The sequence below is a fragment of the Phaethon aethereus genome (genome assembly GCF_964289735.1).
Source record: "Phaethon aethereus genome assembly, chromosome: 10".
In the NCBI taxonomy this organism is placed as follows: domain Eukaryota; kingdom Metazoa; phylum Chordata; class Aves; order Phaethontiformes; family Phaethontidae; genus Phaethon; species Phaethon aethereus.
Window position 1 is genome coordinate 17181300 of NC_138586.1, and position 17673 is coordinate 17198972.

Consider the following 17673-nt stretch of genomic DNA (forward strand, 5'->3'; position numbering starts at 1 on the left):
TTTGACTCAGTCTGTTTTAAATTGCACAAGCTATTTTTAATGGCCTTTTTGCAATTCAAATCTGCATTCTGTAAGTATAACTGAAAAGATAACAGTTCATTTTCAGTCTTGTACTCAAATCTGTTGGAGGCTTTAGTAACTGTTGATTATTCTGTTATTTAAACTGCCTTTTTGATTGCATTAATTTTAAAACAAAATTTTCTTTAAAAAGTTAGACCTATGAAATGAAGTGAAAAAAGGTGAGGCTTGATTTACTGGCTTTTACACGGGCCTGAAAGCAGGCGGGCTCCAAGAAAACCATTGAGATGGATGCTTCATGACAGTAAATTTGAACTGGAGCTCGGTGAGTGGAAACATTTATCCCAAGCCTGTTGTGTCAGAGGAATAATGGCACCAAGCCCCCAGGGCAGGAGCTCTAAGGTTTGACCCTGAAAACCTGCCCTTGATGAGTCTTTTCTGGGTATTTTCCAACTCAAACTTCTTTCTCCCTTGTCCACATCACACACCGGAGAAGTATTCTGACCTATGTTTTGGGAAATCCCTGTTTTCACTTAAATCTCTTGGACATACTACAAAGTTGCATGAAAGCGGAAAGCACGGTGCGGAACAAAATCAGCTCCCTCTCGCACACATTTCTGTTTCTTTGGCTGGAGCCTGGGATCAAGTCACGAATCACAGAACATTTTGTCCTAATTTAAAGCGATAACTGTAAAGAAATTTGTAATGTATATAAAATTGCCTTGGGTAATAATAAGTTTCCTGACTCTGCATAATGCAGCGTTAGAATAATTACTACATGCTTGGTGCTGCAGGGCCAGAGAAGAGCTGGTGTCGGGGAACGCTGCTGAACGAGGCTCAGAAAAGAGCTTGCAGCAAGGGGAGCTGCCACAGACAGCGCAGCACACGGAGCACCGGCACCATCACACGGCACGGTCCGACGCACCGCTCTCGCTGACTATTTTCCAAGTTACAGTGATTACCTTCCCTGGACTGTGGAAATCAGGGGTGCCTCTGTGCCACTGCAAAATCAGTATCACAGGTTAATCACCGGCCTTGGGCCACTGACAGACTTTTGTGGCAGTCTCCAGAATTTTGATTTATGAGACTCTATCAATAATTAGAACTACTGACTCTTGTTAAGGCCACACAGCTCAACATCTCAGGTGGCGAGCCTGTATCCGTCTTCCTGAACTGGCAGAGATCAACAAGGGTGCAGAAAGCATGGGATAGTGTTTGGAGAGGATATTCATGCTGACAAGATAGGCAGCATGACAGTTTTACAGGGTATTGGGCAGTGGACTGGAGTTTCCACACCAGAGGGGGGAATACGTGCTCCTGAGCCGCTCTCAGTCTTACCACTAGACGAATTCATGAAGTTCAAACTGTCCCAGCCCACGAGCTGGTTCACACCTCCTCTGTCCCCTGTGAGTATTGCTTAGCTGCAATAAGAGATTTTAACATATGAGATCAAACCCAATACCATAGAGTCTTCTATTAAAATGCCTTCACAGCTGTATATTGAAGAGGTGAAAAGGCAGAACAAGGTTTAGCAATTATAGGACCATGTTAAACTCATTCTGGGTTACTCTGATTTAGAAGATTATGATGAAAAAAAATCTGTAATTGCAAAGTGCCCTAGTACAGCAGCAGGGCTCCTACAATCTCCGGATTCCCAAGGTACCTGTGGATGGAGAAAGCTTTCATGTCAAGACTCTCATTAGACATGCACAAGGCTTTAGAAAAATAAGGCTTGCTTTTGAATTCTGAAGCCATAAAAATATAATCAGCAGAAAAAGAGGGTATAAGCAAACCTGCTTGGGCATTCATGTATTCAAAGTGATGTGAGCCTTGAGAGCCACATGAATCAATGAACACGCTACGCCCAGCCTGAGCACTGTCAAGGACACCGAGGCTTCGTCGCAGCTCACTAGCACTTACATCCATTTCACACGTGTGGCTTCAACCACCATGTTGCTATAATGGGCCATGGAAAGCGGGTCTGCCCGTAACGGTCCTTCTTTCAGCTTCAAGGGTCAGAGGAGGAACAGGCCCAGCCCTGGCTTTAGGCACCCTTAGGGCCACATGCAGCAAGAAGCAAGCAGGGACAAAGGCCACCCTCTCTCTGTGGTCAGGCAGCTGTGCCTGCCTGCACAAGAGCCACCAGGCCACATCTGTCCCCACAACAACATGCAAGTGGCTTTACGCCCCAGTCCCAGTTCGTACATTTAAATGAGTTTCAGTGTTGACAGTTGGCATATCTGAGGCTTTATGAGAGTACTGTTTTATAGAGTTTGACCTTAAAAAAATATGTATATTAGCAGCAGAGGAATAGAATGTGAACAGTGCTGAAACTATTGATTTTTAATTAATGTTCAATCTTTAATTACTTGCCTTCCTAATTAAATTGCTGTTAAGTTGGAATGCTGGAGCATCCCTAGAGGCTAGTACATTGTTCCTATTTGTCTTTTACCTTTAATATTTTATCCTTCAAGGTAAGTTGGACAACTTTATAGCCTTTGTTAAACTCCAGAATGCAACCCAAGGGTTCTGGTGAGCGTATGTTGCAAGGAAGATACTGGGGGTGATCACCAGGCCAACCGCACTCCCAGCTAAGAAGTCTCTTTCTGACACACTGCAATGAGGGCTATTGATCTCCTACCAGCAGCACAAGAATGGGCAGGAAATCATGTGTTTTAACTGACCTTCATGTAGATTTACTGTTTGACAGAGAAATAATACCTGGGAGTATCTACTTACAGTGTCATGTTTTTGGGTAGGAATGGAACAGCTTTTGTTATATGAGACAACACTAAACTATGGATAGATATTACCATAATCCAATTACAGTAACAGTAGACATCAATACCTCTTTTTGCTTTACTGTCTAGCTTAGAATATATTCAGTCTTAACTAAAACCACGTGCTCTTCACTGATCTCAGTTACGCAGCAGGCTCTGCCACCTGTGCTAACCTTTCAAAAACAGCTACGCAGTGTGTAAGCATGAGATCTATGCTATTTATTTCTGCCACAAGTAAACACAGAATGATCCTCACAGCCACCCTGAGCTGAGGCTGCAAACAACCAAATTACGTTAGCAAAGGAGACAGAAGTCTTGCCAGGTGGAAGGAAATACTGAAAAAAGGGGCATTTATGGCATTCTTTAGGTATGAAGTGAGCAACAACTTTAACCAGAAGCAGCATCTTTTGAGTATGAGTTAAAAACACCACCTTTTTCTACAAACCATGTCTGACTTTTTATCCATTATGGTTACAACAGCACTAATATTATGCTATGAATGTATTAGAAAACCTAAATTGGATAAAGTCATCACAGCAATACATTCTAAAACAAGAGGAAAAATAAAAACACTGAAGGCCAAAACAATAAAGATTTAAGTAGAGGGCAGAGGAACTTTTTCCAAAAGCAAGGCTCCTACAAGTTCACCATAGCATATAGTTTCCTCTCTTCTGAGCCTTGTACCTTGGTTCCTTCTGTTGTACTGCCCTGTACGTCAGCCCAGTCAGACATTGCTGTAAATACGATTCACTCTCATGATACCGAAGAGGTAAGTTCTCAGGAAAGCTCTGCTCCACAGTTGTGGGCTTCCCCCATGACCCCCCAGGCACCTCTGGGGAGGTTTCCTTTGGTGACTTCCCCAGTTTTGCTCTGAATTTGATGAACATATGAACCCCAAATCATATGAATCAAAATTTCCACCTGGTATTGGTAGAAAAAATATCTACACATCTTGTGCCAATGGGCTACAAATCTACAAATGCCCTGCTTCTCCCCAAAACAGGATTTTGGTTTTCTGTGGAGATTTCCGAACCTTAAGGACCATTTCTGCCATGGGAGCTGCATTTCCCTCTGGAACTTGCACTTTGCCTTTCCACTACCAGTGTTACAGTGCACCAGTGAGCACTAACCACAGTGTTTTAAGTCCTCTGCTATTCCCCTTCAGCAGCAGCTGTTCGATATCCCATTTCCTCTCTTTGGCTTTGCTGCTGAATTGGCAATTTTTCTCCAGTAATGTCTCATTTTTATCCCGAGTCAGCTTGCTGTAGCATCTATCTGAGCAGTCATTTACTATGGAGTTCTTTACTCCTAAGCTTATTATCTTCCATTTATCTGCATTGAGTTGTGCTGCCCTATTACAACCCAGGTACTCAAAATTAATCCTCCTCATGTATCAGATTAAATTGTTTCTCATTATTTGCTTGACTCTCAATTCAGTACCATTTGTAAAACTAAAACCTACTTTTCCATATTATTAATCAAGACTTTTTTCTTGTGACAAAAAGCCATTGTGTCCTAATCTGAATAATCTAAAACAGTTCAAGTAATATTTCTCCTGCTAGCCAAATTTGAATGTTTCCCTATTTTTCTTTTCCCTTCCTCTTGAAGTCCCGCTCTGTAATCAGTGTTTTGAAATACGCATTTAATGCATATTTCTGTAACTTGTACTTGTCTCCTTATAGCTAGAGGTTCTCAGATCAGATCAATCATAGCATGTACAGCTCTCTAGGAGCCCTAATAAAACAATTTCCTATTGCTTTGTTAAAATGGATTTAAAAGGTGATTTCCTCACTTGCTTACTAGCTGTACCAGCCTTCCTCTAGCCTTATAGTTGCATGTTCATTTATGCCAGTTTCTTAAGCTTTATTTTGTTGCAGATTGGGGGGTATGGGGTTTCAGATTTGTGGAATTTTAAAATGAATTGTCAACCACCTCACAATTTGCCAATGTCTGAATTCTATTTGATAACAAAGACAGGAATATCCTTTAGTAAATATGCATATTTTCCTGCTTTGATCAACTGCCTTTAATTATCTCCAATTAGTTACTCATAATTCACCACACCACTAAATCTGAAACATATATGGCCTCTTTCCCCAACCCTCCCACCTTCTCATCCTACATAACCCTGATCTAAATGCAATTTGATTGCTTAGGAGATCTCTCATGGGGCGAGACGACCAACACAAAGGCTAAGTCTTCTTCACATGCAAGAGATGCACAGAGAGGAGAGTACCAAGACAGCAGTCTTGGAGGAGATAAGAAATGCCTCTTGTGGGCAAGCCTACAGGAGATTTCAAGGGCCACAGTATTCTGATAACGTTCCTTGTACATATGCTGGTCTGTAATCCTAGAGAATATGGCTATGACCTTGGAGACAGGACAATTCTCAAATTATAAGACAGATAAGACCAAGTTTGAGAAGCTGTTAGGGAAAGCCTGCTGATGTCTTTGCTCTGTGACTCCAGAACTTCCAGGAACCCTTTCAGAGCATTAATTTTATACTCATTCCCTCCACTGTATTTATCCACTTCTAAAATGGAGGACAAGGGAAGAAGAGAAATAAAAATGACACATACTTGAAATATCATTTAAGAATGGCTTTGTTCCAGAAAAGAACAGCCTTAGTTTATTCAGTCCCTCAGTTACCAAAAAGCACTTTAGCCCTGACTGAAGGGCAAGTCTGTCTCTTTCTCTCGCTACATCAGCATGGGAGGACTCTCACTAACACATCACCCCTTGAGCATTTCCCAGTGCATCGCTTCTGCCGACAGACCTCTGCAGGCAAATGAACGGGTTTGAAATCCGCTGATAATAATTTTCCAAATTTAGGCTCGTGAACTAACTAGAAATAATTTCCTGCTGGTCCCAAATGCTTTTGGAGTAAATTTCATTAAAAAACCCACCCCAAACCTAGACTAGTGCTCAGGGGAGCTCTCCAAGGGCACTGCTGGAACTGGCACAAAGGCTGCAGCCTTCCCTGTGGATAAGGAATCCACAGGTGCCCCCCACTACCCCCCCCCCCACCCCGGCCCGTGTAACGCTGGTGCGCACACTGTCCTTGGACAGATGCTCTGCAGCTGTAGCAAACGCAGTTGGGGAACTTCCCTTCTACAGGACTCCACAGAACCCAATTTTCTATTGACATACCATGCTATTCTTTAGATGTGCCCAAACCTAGTCTGTCTAGAAAATACAGTTAAAATACGGATTAGACAAAGGAAATTTTACTGTAAGTGAAGACGATTGCATCAACCGTTTCTTCAGAGCAATTTTCTCTTTTGAGAGGAAAACAGACCACCAAGAAGATGGTGCGTCTTGAAGATAAGATGACTTTCAAAATATTTGAGTCAAAGTGCTGGGCTTAATACCACAGTCTGGAAGAGATTCTGTGGCCTCCATTATTCAGATGATCTAATGTCACTTCTGCCTTGAGTCATGGCAGCCCACTGGCAATTCAGAAAAACCTAATCCTCTCAGGCTTGAAACCCAAGCAGAAAACTTACTACTGTGCTTTGTAGGTGAGGTTAGCTCCACGCTTCCTGCTGTAATACTCTTCTATGCAGAATGCTGCTCAATTGATACGCAATTTCTGCATGGAAAGATCTCTTCTCCTTGTTGAATTCCTGCCTCCCACTGCTTCATAGAAGACATGAACTTACAGCACTTATTGGAAACTTGACACTATTCAGCACTTCTTACACCTAGTCACAACACCTCTGCATTAATTGCCCTGATCAAGCGATTTTGCCATGAAGAACAATTTGATATACTGTGCAGAATATCTAATCTAGTCTCTGCATTGACATTTTCCTTCATTCACTATGAGAAAGAAGAGCATACTCCCAGCTTTCCCATTATTCAACACTAATAAACTTAATTATAGTATAGAGGCTACAGAAAAAAAATCTCAAGACTGTCTTAAGCCATTTCATATATTTGTTAATTGTTAAGGAAGCACACAATCCAATTACACCTGACTTTTATTGGCCCTTAGTGCAAAGGGAACTAAAAGGTGATGTAATATTCTTAAAAGAAAAACTTAAGATCACTGCAAGGTTCCTTCCAACCATCAAAATGTGTGAATGACCTAGTACAGGTAAGAACCAAGTCTACTACTCAAATGAAGTTGCATCCTTAAGTGGAAAGGCACTGTCCTGGGACAACAGCAATTAATGTTGCAGGGTAACTTACCCAGTCAATAAACTCTGAATCTTTTAAAACTGAAGCTATGCCAGTGCGCATCAGCAAGCATGAAAGTGTCTTCTCTGTGAAGAGGATGTTTGCTAGTGTTTCTGCTTATCAATCTTTTAACTATTTCACAAACTCGACAACCAATGAGGAAAGATGACCACTGTAAACCACAGGAATTACACCGATTTTTGGATTTTCCTACATACTTTAATTCCCTAGCCATTCCTTTGCTTATAGCTTGTACTTAGGAACTCTGTTTTTCATTGATGCTCTTCTCTGCCAAACACTGTCAAAGTGAACACACTCTGTAAGGGTATGAGCAGAAGAGACTTTAGAAAAGATCTTTACCTGCATTTGTTTAGATGTAGTATAACTTGAACCTACTGATTGGATATGCATATGGAAACATAAAATTTGGCTATCCTTTACTTATGAGATGATTATGTGTTAGCAGTGTAAGACACCAAGAAATTTCACTGGTTTTCCCGATTTCAGTCTCCAGGCAAAAGAATTTTTTTTTTTAAGAGAAAAATGTGAATTTCTGTCCAGGGAAATTGCTTTTTAGTTCAAGGAAAGATACAACTTTGGGTAGAGGGGAATAAAAAAAGTAGACTCCTGCATCAATTATTAACATAATAAATGGCTTTTAAAAATAACACAGATGGAGTCCTCCTATGCAGAAGGAGCATGAAAAACAGACTGATCAGTTCAGCCTGCATGTATTACACTTCACTTCCTTGCCCTGCAACCAAATGCAACAAGTGAAATGGCATCACAGGGTTACCCTGAGAGGACATGACAAGGGATTGAGCTGTCTTAGCTCATTTGTTGAGATGGACAGACAACCCATGGATTGCGATTCCTCAGTATCTGAAGTCTTCCAGTATGCAAAGCCCTGATGAATATCCAAACTACACCTTTCTCTAATATTCCAATAGTTTTCTCCATCATGTTGGAAAAACTTTCACATCTTCTACGAGTTCAAGCAGTCTAGTTGAAGACGACAGATACCCTGTAAGATATGTTGATATATTAGTCTTCAGAGCAATCTTTAGGAGAGGGGGAAAGGTTTTGAACAATTTTGCAGGACTAGGATAATTTCCCAACTTGGTCTCCAGTCTCAGTATTACAAAGGATGGAGGATGAAGCGGCTTATAATGAGGAACCTCTATAAACCATGAAAGGAGAAGTCCACGTGCCAAGACTCCAGTAAACACTCCTGCAACTGCTCAGTAGACTTTCACCTGGTTACAGAGGAAGCACTGACCCACTTCCACAGTTTCTTAAGCATTAAATACGGGTGGTGTCTATAGCCAGCCACCCTCCTAGCTACATGTCCCCTAGACTAGGAATTTCCTCAGCAGAGAGGAGCTCAGCAAATACGACTAATAAAAGTGATTGAGCGAGAGACTGTGCACATCCCAAAGTCATCTCATAGCCACACATCATTTAAGAACACAGATTTTAAAGCCAGTCTACTTTCAGGTTGTCTGAAGTTCCTGACTATTTTCAGATTTCCCAGTATCAAAGCTGGAAAGCAGAGCAGGAAATCCACAAAATTATTAAGAAAAAAGGGGGAGGGGAAAGGGGGGGGGGAAAGGGAGAGGGGAAACGGGGAGGGAAAGGGGGGGGGAAAGGGGGGGGGGGAAGGGGGGGGAAGGGAGAGGGGAAAGGGGGATGGGAAAGGGGGGGGAAAGGGGGGGGAAGGGGGGGGAAAGGGGGGGGAAAGGGGGGGGAAAGGGGGGGGAAAGGGGGGGGAAAGGGGGGGGAAAGGGGGGGGAAAGGGGGGGGAAAGGGGGGGGAAAGGGGGGGGAAAGGGGGGGGAAAGGGGGGGGAAAGGGGGGGGAAAGGGGGGGAAAGGGGGGGGAAGGGGGGGGAAGGGGGGGGAAGGGGGGGAAGGGGGGGAAGGGGGGGGAAGGGGGGGGAAAGGGGGGGGAAGGGGGGGGAAGGGGGGGGAAGGGGGGGAAGGGGGGGGAAAGGGGGGGGAAGGGGGGGGAAAGGGGGGGGAAAGGGGGGGGAAAGGGGGGGGAAAGGGGGGGGAAAGGGGGGGGAAGGAACAAACACTGAGAAAAAAAAGTAGAAAGTATTTTCTTGGCTTAATTTAGACCTCAAATTGAAGTAATCAATTTATGCAATGCAAAGTTGATAATGAACCATGACCCATGCAATTATATGTCACATTTGCACAGTCACACCCATTTTTGGTGAACCACATTTCTGCTTTAACAAAAAACAGTTTTGAAAGTACTTCCCTCCTAAGTCTTCAGGGTTCATGTTACAGACACTCTGAAAAGCTGCATAGTTCCAGATGAGATTTCTCAGTGCTGTGCATATGGATTTCTTCTCGTTCTTCCCACCTCCCCTCTCTTTTTTTTTTTTTTTTAATAGATTCCTGAGAAGGGCTATTAGGAGTAGCTGAAGCAGGCAAAGCCATTATCACTTCTTCTTTACAGGACCTTCATTGCAGCTAAGCTTAATGGAGTGGCAGAGGATTCCTAGAACATTTGGCAGCACTACATATAAAATCAACCTTGAGTATTTACTCTCTCAAGAAGTTAGAAGAAAGCATTAGAAGCCAGGTTCTCAGCCAACACTCACTCCTGCAATCCCTCCACTTCACAGCTTCAAGATCCATTGACTTCAAATGGGGCAATACCAATCTGAACATGTTATACTACACAAGAAATAACAGGTCTTGTTATACAATGATGGAGAAATCGGACATCAACTCTCCCATGCTCTAACACTGTCACCACTAGATTTTTAAAGACCATAAAGAAGCCCTAAACTATTTGTGAATTTGCTCAATCTACCAACTGCAAGAACCAATCTGTTTTGATCTTTCCTGGAGTCTCATCCTAAATCAAAGTAGTACAACTGAACCATTTAACTGAAGTTTCTTTTCTAACTAACTTATAGCAACAGAAGTCTCTTGAGAAATCTGGTGCGTGAGTTTAGATTTGCATGTTTTTTGTTATAAACCTTGACTTATGGATTAAAAAAAAAATATTCCTACAGATTTGTGTCCTGAAAAGTAAGTGTTCATTACAGACATCAACTCCAGGACACTGAAAAGCTGACAGTATTTTACTGGATGCTCCTTCCCCAAGCTCCTCCTGCCTCCTAGCCAGAATCCTTTCCCTAGAACTAAACAGAGAAGATGGACTACTTGGAGCAACAATATATTAAGCTCAGACATCAACTCAGATGGAAACAGAATGACTCATGAAATACCAGTTATAGAGCAAGATTGCTAGAAATAAAACAAGGAAGGAAGGTAGGGAGTTTGGCTTTTGAATAAGAAACAGCTCCCACAAGAGAGAAGACCTAAACATAGAACTCCTCTGCAACACCAAGTTCAGTAACTGGTGCCTTTCAAAGGTATGTGATGAAATCTTTGGGGATGCATTACAGAACTCAGGTAGTAAGTTGATCTGAAGCCAACTACCACACTCACCGCATGCATCCCAGGATAAGTGAATTCAAATTTTACCCATAAATAAGAGTCTGGCCAAGGACTTGGAAAAATACCGGCAAGCATCCATCTCAACATCATTCTGCTGGAAAGAAGCTGACACTAAAAGTTGGCAATAAAACTCCTAAAAAAAAACCCAACTCCAAAACTCAACACTAAAAAAAAACCTGTCAGGACAGTCAGGCTGGGTTTTTGTGTTTTTTTGTTTTGTTTTGTTTTTGTTTGTTTTTTTACGATGTCCTTTTGAGACATTAGTTTTTAAAAGGCACCTTTTCAATTATGTTGAGGCAGTGCAAATTCTGCTATAGGAGAGATTATATCAAGAACAAATTGTCATACTGCTATTCTGTGATTTTCCTCAGTTAGTCTCTTGGCTGAACAATTATGCACGTGTTTTCATTTGCATGTGAAAATTAAGGAATCTGCCCATAAACACACCTGATCAGATATAAATTGGCAGCATTCTACAGAAGTCAACGTACTTCATTAAAGACGCGTAAGTTCAGAATATGGACAATTACTTGTGTGGTTGGAATCCACTGTTTAGACTATTAAATCATTTCATGCATATGAGGTTATGTACAGAGCTGTGAACATGAAGTTAGAGAAGAAGCTGCTGTGCTTTGTGCATCTGGCTGCTCAGTTCATGGAGTCAGATCTTCCAGGACAAGGCAGAACAACCCAAGGAGAGCAGACCATGCTTCTCTGGCAGCGGTGGCATTACAAAGATGATGTTACTCAAAACAGAGTTGCAGCTGAGTAACTAATCTGCTCCTCTTTGGAGATCTCTGTCCTCTCCAGGTAATTTCTCTCACTTTCAAGTTTCCATCCAGAAGGGGCTTCCAACTCCTCTCCAATGCAGTAGCCTTCTAACTCTGTTGGAGGTCAGGGACCCCCCTCTTCTTCAATTTTGGATCTCACCTGCAGCCAACAAGTTCATCCAAAGGCACCCTGCTCACCTGTCCATAACCACTCTCCTAGCAGACTTTTCTTCCCCATCATCGAACTCACCTTCTCCTATTTCAACCTCTCCTCCTCAGTACCATAATGCCTTATGGTTCAAAAACTGCCTTCTCCTCCTTGCTGCTCTTTATACCCATTCTCCTATCACTGTTTGCCACCCTACCCAACCCATCTTTCATCTTGATGTTTAGTCCACAGTTATTTGCAGCTTTGCTTTCAAATTAATAGGAATGGGGAATAGAAGTGTTTTTCAGCAAATGAAAAGTACATTTATCTTCAAAAGTGTCTTCAGCAAACATGACCTATCAGCTCATCAGAGTTCTCAGGGTTCCCAATGGTACCGGCCTGCACAAACTGAGGACCTGCTGCCATTATGTCCTGAAGATGTTCTCCTGTATTCTAAATTTAAAATAAATATTATTTACACACAGAATGGACATCCTTAGGAAAGCATGTACATTAGTGTGCCAAAGAACAAGAGAAACCTGGGCAAGAGAAACTGCCATCCTTTAAAACAACCTACTAATTTTGGTTAGAAGATCATCACTCTTAAAGAGGAGTCGTCAATGGTAATTCAGGAACTTTTTGGTGATCTGCTTAGTCTTCCTCAAGGCTAATCAGCATGCTTTGAGGGTAGCTGGCTCAGCGACCTAGCAGACAGGTGATTTTAAATAACCTCCTTGTCTGTTATTTGGAGGGAAACTATCAAGGGACAAAGGAATTTTTCAAGCACAGCATCTATCTGAATTTTAGAGAATTATAACTTCCACTGGAGTAGCAATTGCGTATCATGAAGAATATGTTCTTTAGCACCAGCAGGAAAGCTTGTTTTGACTCAGAGCTTCCCTCAACTTTGAAATAACTAGCACTGTATATTTTTTTTTTTGATATCCAGAACCATATCATACTGACTGTACATTTCACCGCACATATTAATAAATGCACTACATGAACTTTTTTCCAGTTAAAATAGTAATTTCCTAAATGTGCTCCTTTGTTATCAGTACAAAGACCAGCAAAATTTCTCACCATTTTTACATTTATCTAATTCAATAGCCAAGTGATTTAAGAAACTGCTTACTTGCATTTGGCAGCTCAAGTCCCATTCAAATTTTTGCCTACTACTATTTTTACAGTATATTTAATCTAAATTTATCATAAAAAGGCCAGACATATGAACTCTACTGGATTAATGCTGATAACATCATTAGAAGGGAACATCCTATGTGAAGACTAGACATTTTCTACTAACAATATTTGAGAGACACTAGCAACGTTTGCCACTTGTCTAAAATGAGGGAATGATTATACTCACCAGAGGTAAAAGCAACTAGAGAGCAAAACTCGGTCTTCAACTGCTGACTCAAACAAGCTGGAGTTGCAAAGGAAGAGAAACAGGAGCAGGCACCAGTTAAGCAAAGGTGCACAACTGAAATAAACTATGTTTTTAACAGCTCTTGCAGTCAAGTGTCATATTTGGCATCATCTGTTGCAGAAATGAAAACGCATATGACTGATCAGAGCAAAGGCAGGTTTAGAGAAGAGCCTGACATCACCACAAACATGGTTTATGCTGTTAATGCCTTTCTCAAAAGATGGAAAAAACTTAGCACCACATTCACTGCAGTCCCAGATTCTTGTCCTGCAGATGGTCTTCATGGCAGACTCTTTTTCTGCAGCTCCATCTGCCTTCACAACATTGAAGTCAAAGTTGGTAACGCTTCCAAACCGGTGATGTCCATGAGGGCAGGCAGGAGATATGAGTGAAAACACCCCTATTCATGAAGTCACCAGCCCACAGTTTACTGGCATCAGAGCCCTCCATGCCTTCATAAGTCTCATGACAGTTTACTGATGCATCTTCAATAGATGCTGAAGTACCAGCTTGCTGTATGGAGTAAGTTCTGCTGATTTGGAGGTATAAACACTTTTTCACCTTCTACAGCAAACCTTTTAGTTTCATCCTCTAAGGATGTGAGGCTCTAGGGTGAACTGAGCTTCTAACCTGCTCATAAAAGTTGCAAGGAACACAGCTGAGGAATGAAATTACCCTCTTCCACAAGATCCAAGGAATGAAACCCTGAGACAAGTGCATTGTAACAAGAGGAAAACCAAACATAAGGAGTAAGGTTAAGCTGTTATTTAGAAAATACTTGTTAAGAAACTCAAACCTCAATCACAGCAATTAAGAGGAAGCAGGGTTGAGATACTTAATTTGTCTTCTTTTGCTCCAGCAAAACAATGAAGGTGCTTAGATATTTGCATAACATTACATTCAGTCACCACTCTATACACCGATGCTTTTCTGACTTCTCTATGCCAAGGGCCACAAAAAACAAATTAAAATCTGGCTTAGTGATGACGGCACAAATCTGAAGAGTGGCCACTAGATTTTTATTCTGTTGGGAGTGCTAAATTTGACCAGACAGTGTAGAATAGTGAGAACTAACACAGCTGCACCAATAACCTTTCTAGAAGGCATTGTTGTGTAATGCGGAAATGTCAAGCGTGAAAGACAGCTGGTACCTAAAGTCATATATATTCTTTTTTTTTTCCTTGCTAAATCAACATGCAAGAATTATTTAGTGCACTTGAAAACTGCAGCACACACCTTCAGATCAGGAGTATCCAAAATGCCTGAGAAAGGATTTCTCTTTGTTTCCAAAATGCACCACCATTTTCTTTACAGCAGGAGTTCAAGGAACATTGTGCCACCTGAAGAGGAGGTACTGCCATGTGCTGGATACACCTGTGCAGGTCAGAACCTTTGTAAGTTACGTCCCTTGTAATCTTTAGGGTTTAACCAACCTTTTCTGTAATCTCAGTCTTTCAGAAAAAAAGGATCTGTCTGTCTCGATGTTTTCAAACACATGGTAGAAAGACACAAACATGCACACTGGGATCAATACCCAGCAATCACCTGTTCAGCCTTCCTGAACGCCATTGCTTGCTTGTACACCTGTCTAAGAGCTGGCTTAAAAGAAGATGTGCAAATAATTTGCACTGTCTTTAAAAGCTGGGGTTTTTTTCAGTGTATAAGCAAAATCAAAGAACTTGTACACAGCAGGAAAACTCTGTAGATAGATACCAGTGGGCAAAAAATCGAGCATGAAGCAGTCTGAGCACTGACTTTGCCCAGACGCTACTGAAAAAGCATTCAATAATTTTACGTAAGTGTTCTAGGAAAACTCTGACCTTTTGCAATCTTTGGACCTCTATTGTGTTCACTGAGGTCTAGTAAAGCTTCTTCAGTTTCTTTAGCTTTACAGGTCAGGACACTTAAAAGAGAATGAAAAACAGAGACAAAAGTACTACTGCCAAAAGTCAACTGCTTATGCAATCATAAAAACACTAACCCACGTTATTGCATAGCGTGCTCACCACATATTTGAAATAAAATGCACTGCCGTGCAAATTCTTCAGCTTTGTTCTGAAAGCATCCACAGCTCTGACAGAACAGTAGTATCCAGAACAAGGAGAAGCATGAGAGAAAAACACTGCGTTGAAGAAGCACATGGAGACCAGACTGAGTTCGAAGTAAGACTGCGTTCCACTTCTTTTCCAGATAAACCTAGAGGTAAGGAGTCTGCTAGACTTTCTGATGAACCTTGACATTTGTTGTGGCTTTGCTTTGTGCACTCAGAGGTATCAGCTGCTGAAGGCCCAGACCGCAGATGGAATGAAGAGCAGAAACCCTTGAGTTAGATATGTGCTGAGCTAGCCCTGGAACCAGAAACCATGGGCATGCTGCAACATAACACTGTGAGTTACTCAAGCTAATTATCCCTGAGATTACCAACACCATTGCCTGGTGCTGCACTGGGCTGCACAGATGTGGGACGGTAGCTGGGGGATCTCTGCAGTACGCTCTGCTGCACCATGTAGATATGCCTAAATGTTTTTGTAAGTGATTGCCTTGGGAAAGGAAACAGCTTTCCAACAGTAGCTAAAAAGTTTAACAACTCCTTGTTTCTGGAGTTGTCCTAACCCAGAACAGCATGAAAAATTTGGCATGCTCTCAACCCAAAGGACAATTTGTAAATACTACAGAGGTTACCACTGATAAAGGGTTGTACAATAATTATGATGGGCCATGTAGCTGAATAAGGTACAAAGAAGAACCTTCATTATTAATAAAGAACTACATTATCTTATTTGAAATGAGGACAGATTGAAGAGTGAAGTCTGATGCTTTCTCAGGAGTGTCATGGAAAGAAAAAGTAGCAAGACAAAGGCCTTCCTCAATTCAAGGAGCACTCTTTGAAGCTCTCAAAGAGTCTTTTAAAGATGATATGAGACAAGAACATCAGTGTGCCTCATTTGGTCTAAATGTCCTACTTCAGATGTGCTAAGTGCCAGATACTGTCTCCATAATGAATATTTATTCTGAGAGCAAAATAGCAAAAGGTATAGATAAAAGATTTGCCTTGAAGAGTACACAGGTAAGGTAAGAGATAAGAGTTATCTTTAGGTTGTCATGACCTGTTCAGTGGTGAGGCCAGCTCCAGCTTGAGAATTAAAACCCATTTTCTTGAAATAAAAGTGCTAAAACTGCTCCTAATGCCATTACTTAAACTTCTCCAATGCTAGAGAGTGCAAATTTGGCTAACAATTACACAATTCACAATTACAGCTGCATTTTTTAATTTTTCCACCAGGAAAACCCAGTTCAACAAACCACTTAATTTCCAATTTGTTACTTGTGGCCAGGTGAGATGGCAGATAAAAGTACTGTGAGAACTCTTAGAGCCTCTCCTGGTGTATCTGCTACCTACAGACTTGGGACCGCCTACTTGATGACTCTGTGAGGACAGTCACCCAGAAAGGCACATCTGCATATACTGGAAAATCAGCACCAACTAGAAGGTTGAAATAGGACCATTCTTTACAGAGGTCAGGAAACATCCGAACACTAAAGAAAGTGTCTAGCAGCAAAAAGAGCATAAGGGGCTAGGGATTTCATAACAGGTGTACACACAAAAGGTACTTTATAATGGTAGGTTTGGTCAAAGGACATTTAGTCTGCAGGAACTGTGACTAAAATATCAGCTCCCCTGAAGAGTGTTGGGTAAGAAGTGACTACAGGGTGAGCATTGGTCCATCCATGCCACACACCAGCTGAATTCCCCCTCTGTGAGCTGCTGGCCTGGGCAGCAGCTTGGAAAGAGCAGTGGCACCGTTAACTTTGAAATCCTCCTTCTACCAGAAAGAAGGTGTCTGGCCTACCTTTATTCCTTATATTTTATCTTCATTTCCTCCAGCTTCATTATTCTAAAGATTTAAGTCTGACAAACAGACTAAGGTGTGCACACTATTTCCTGGACCGAGAGGTGTGTGCATACACAGTGAGAAGGATCTTCCAGCTGTAATCCTTATTTCAGGTCACGTTCAGCTGACAGCAAGAGCCATAGACCTTTGAAAAAGTCTATTTTTCAGGTAAATAGGAATAACCTGGCAGGTATATTAGTTAAAAGGAGTTAGCAAAGCAAATCAATAGGCTGCAGGAATCACGGCTGTGTATAACACACTGATCTCCAACCCTCTCAGGAGCTAAGTAAAGCCCTAAGGAAAGGTCTCACACTGTGTCCTATGAGGTAGCAGGTACATGTGAATTCAGGAACAAAAGAGATTTGCAAGCCATTCGAAATGCTACATTCAGTGACTTTTCTTCAAAACCTCAACTGCCTTCCTCAATATACACTTTGCAATCATTGTAGTACCTGCTGATTGTTTTATCAACAATCAGATGCCTCCTACTCAGGACTTTAAACAGTTAACCACCACCTTATTCTTCAAATCATGTCCAGCCACCTTAAAAAGAGATGGTTTTCATAAGGCAGCACACAGCTGGATGTGTAAACACTCAGCATACAGCCAAGTACTTGGTGAAAAGCGAATAAAGTGCAGAGAATTAAAGTAGTATTAGAGGATAACAGTTTAGGGTAAAGCTGAAATAGGAGTCTAATAACCAGTTGCCATGCATGCACTGCCTGCCAATGCTGGCTGCTCCTGTCCCTCAGTGCCACCCAAACCTTCCTGCCACAGCCAGACCTAGTGCTGAGCCATTCACTAACTCACATGGCGAGAAAAGAAGGCGTTTGGTGGTGGAGCTTGCCGAAGCATGGGTCAACGCACAAGCACGTGGTGGGAGGCAGGAGGAAGGGAGGGCTGGAGGCAGCCAGCAGTTCAGCTGGCACACGCTGCTGCAGAGCCACTGCCGAAGAGAAAGATTAAAACCTCATA

General features: G+C 41.9%; 1 protein-coding gene across 2 annotated transcripts in view; it reads right to left on the minus strand.

Annotated features, from left to right (window-relative positions):
* Nucleotides 1–17673, minus strand: part of FGF13 (fibroblast growth factor 13) — a gene marked incomplete at its 3' end in the record, with an annotated part of 258163 nt that overhangs the window by 92668 nt on the left and 147822 nt on the right. The gene's annotated exons all lie outside the window — the stretch shown is intronic.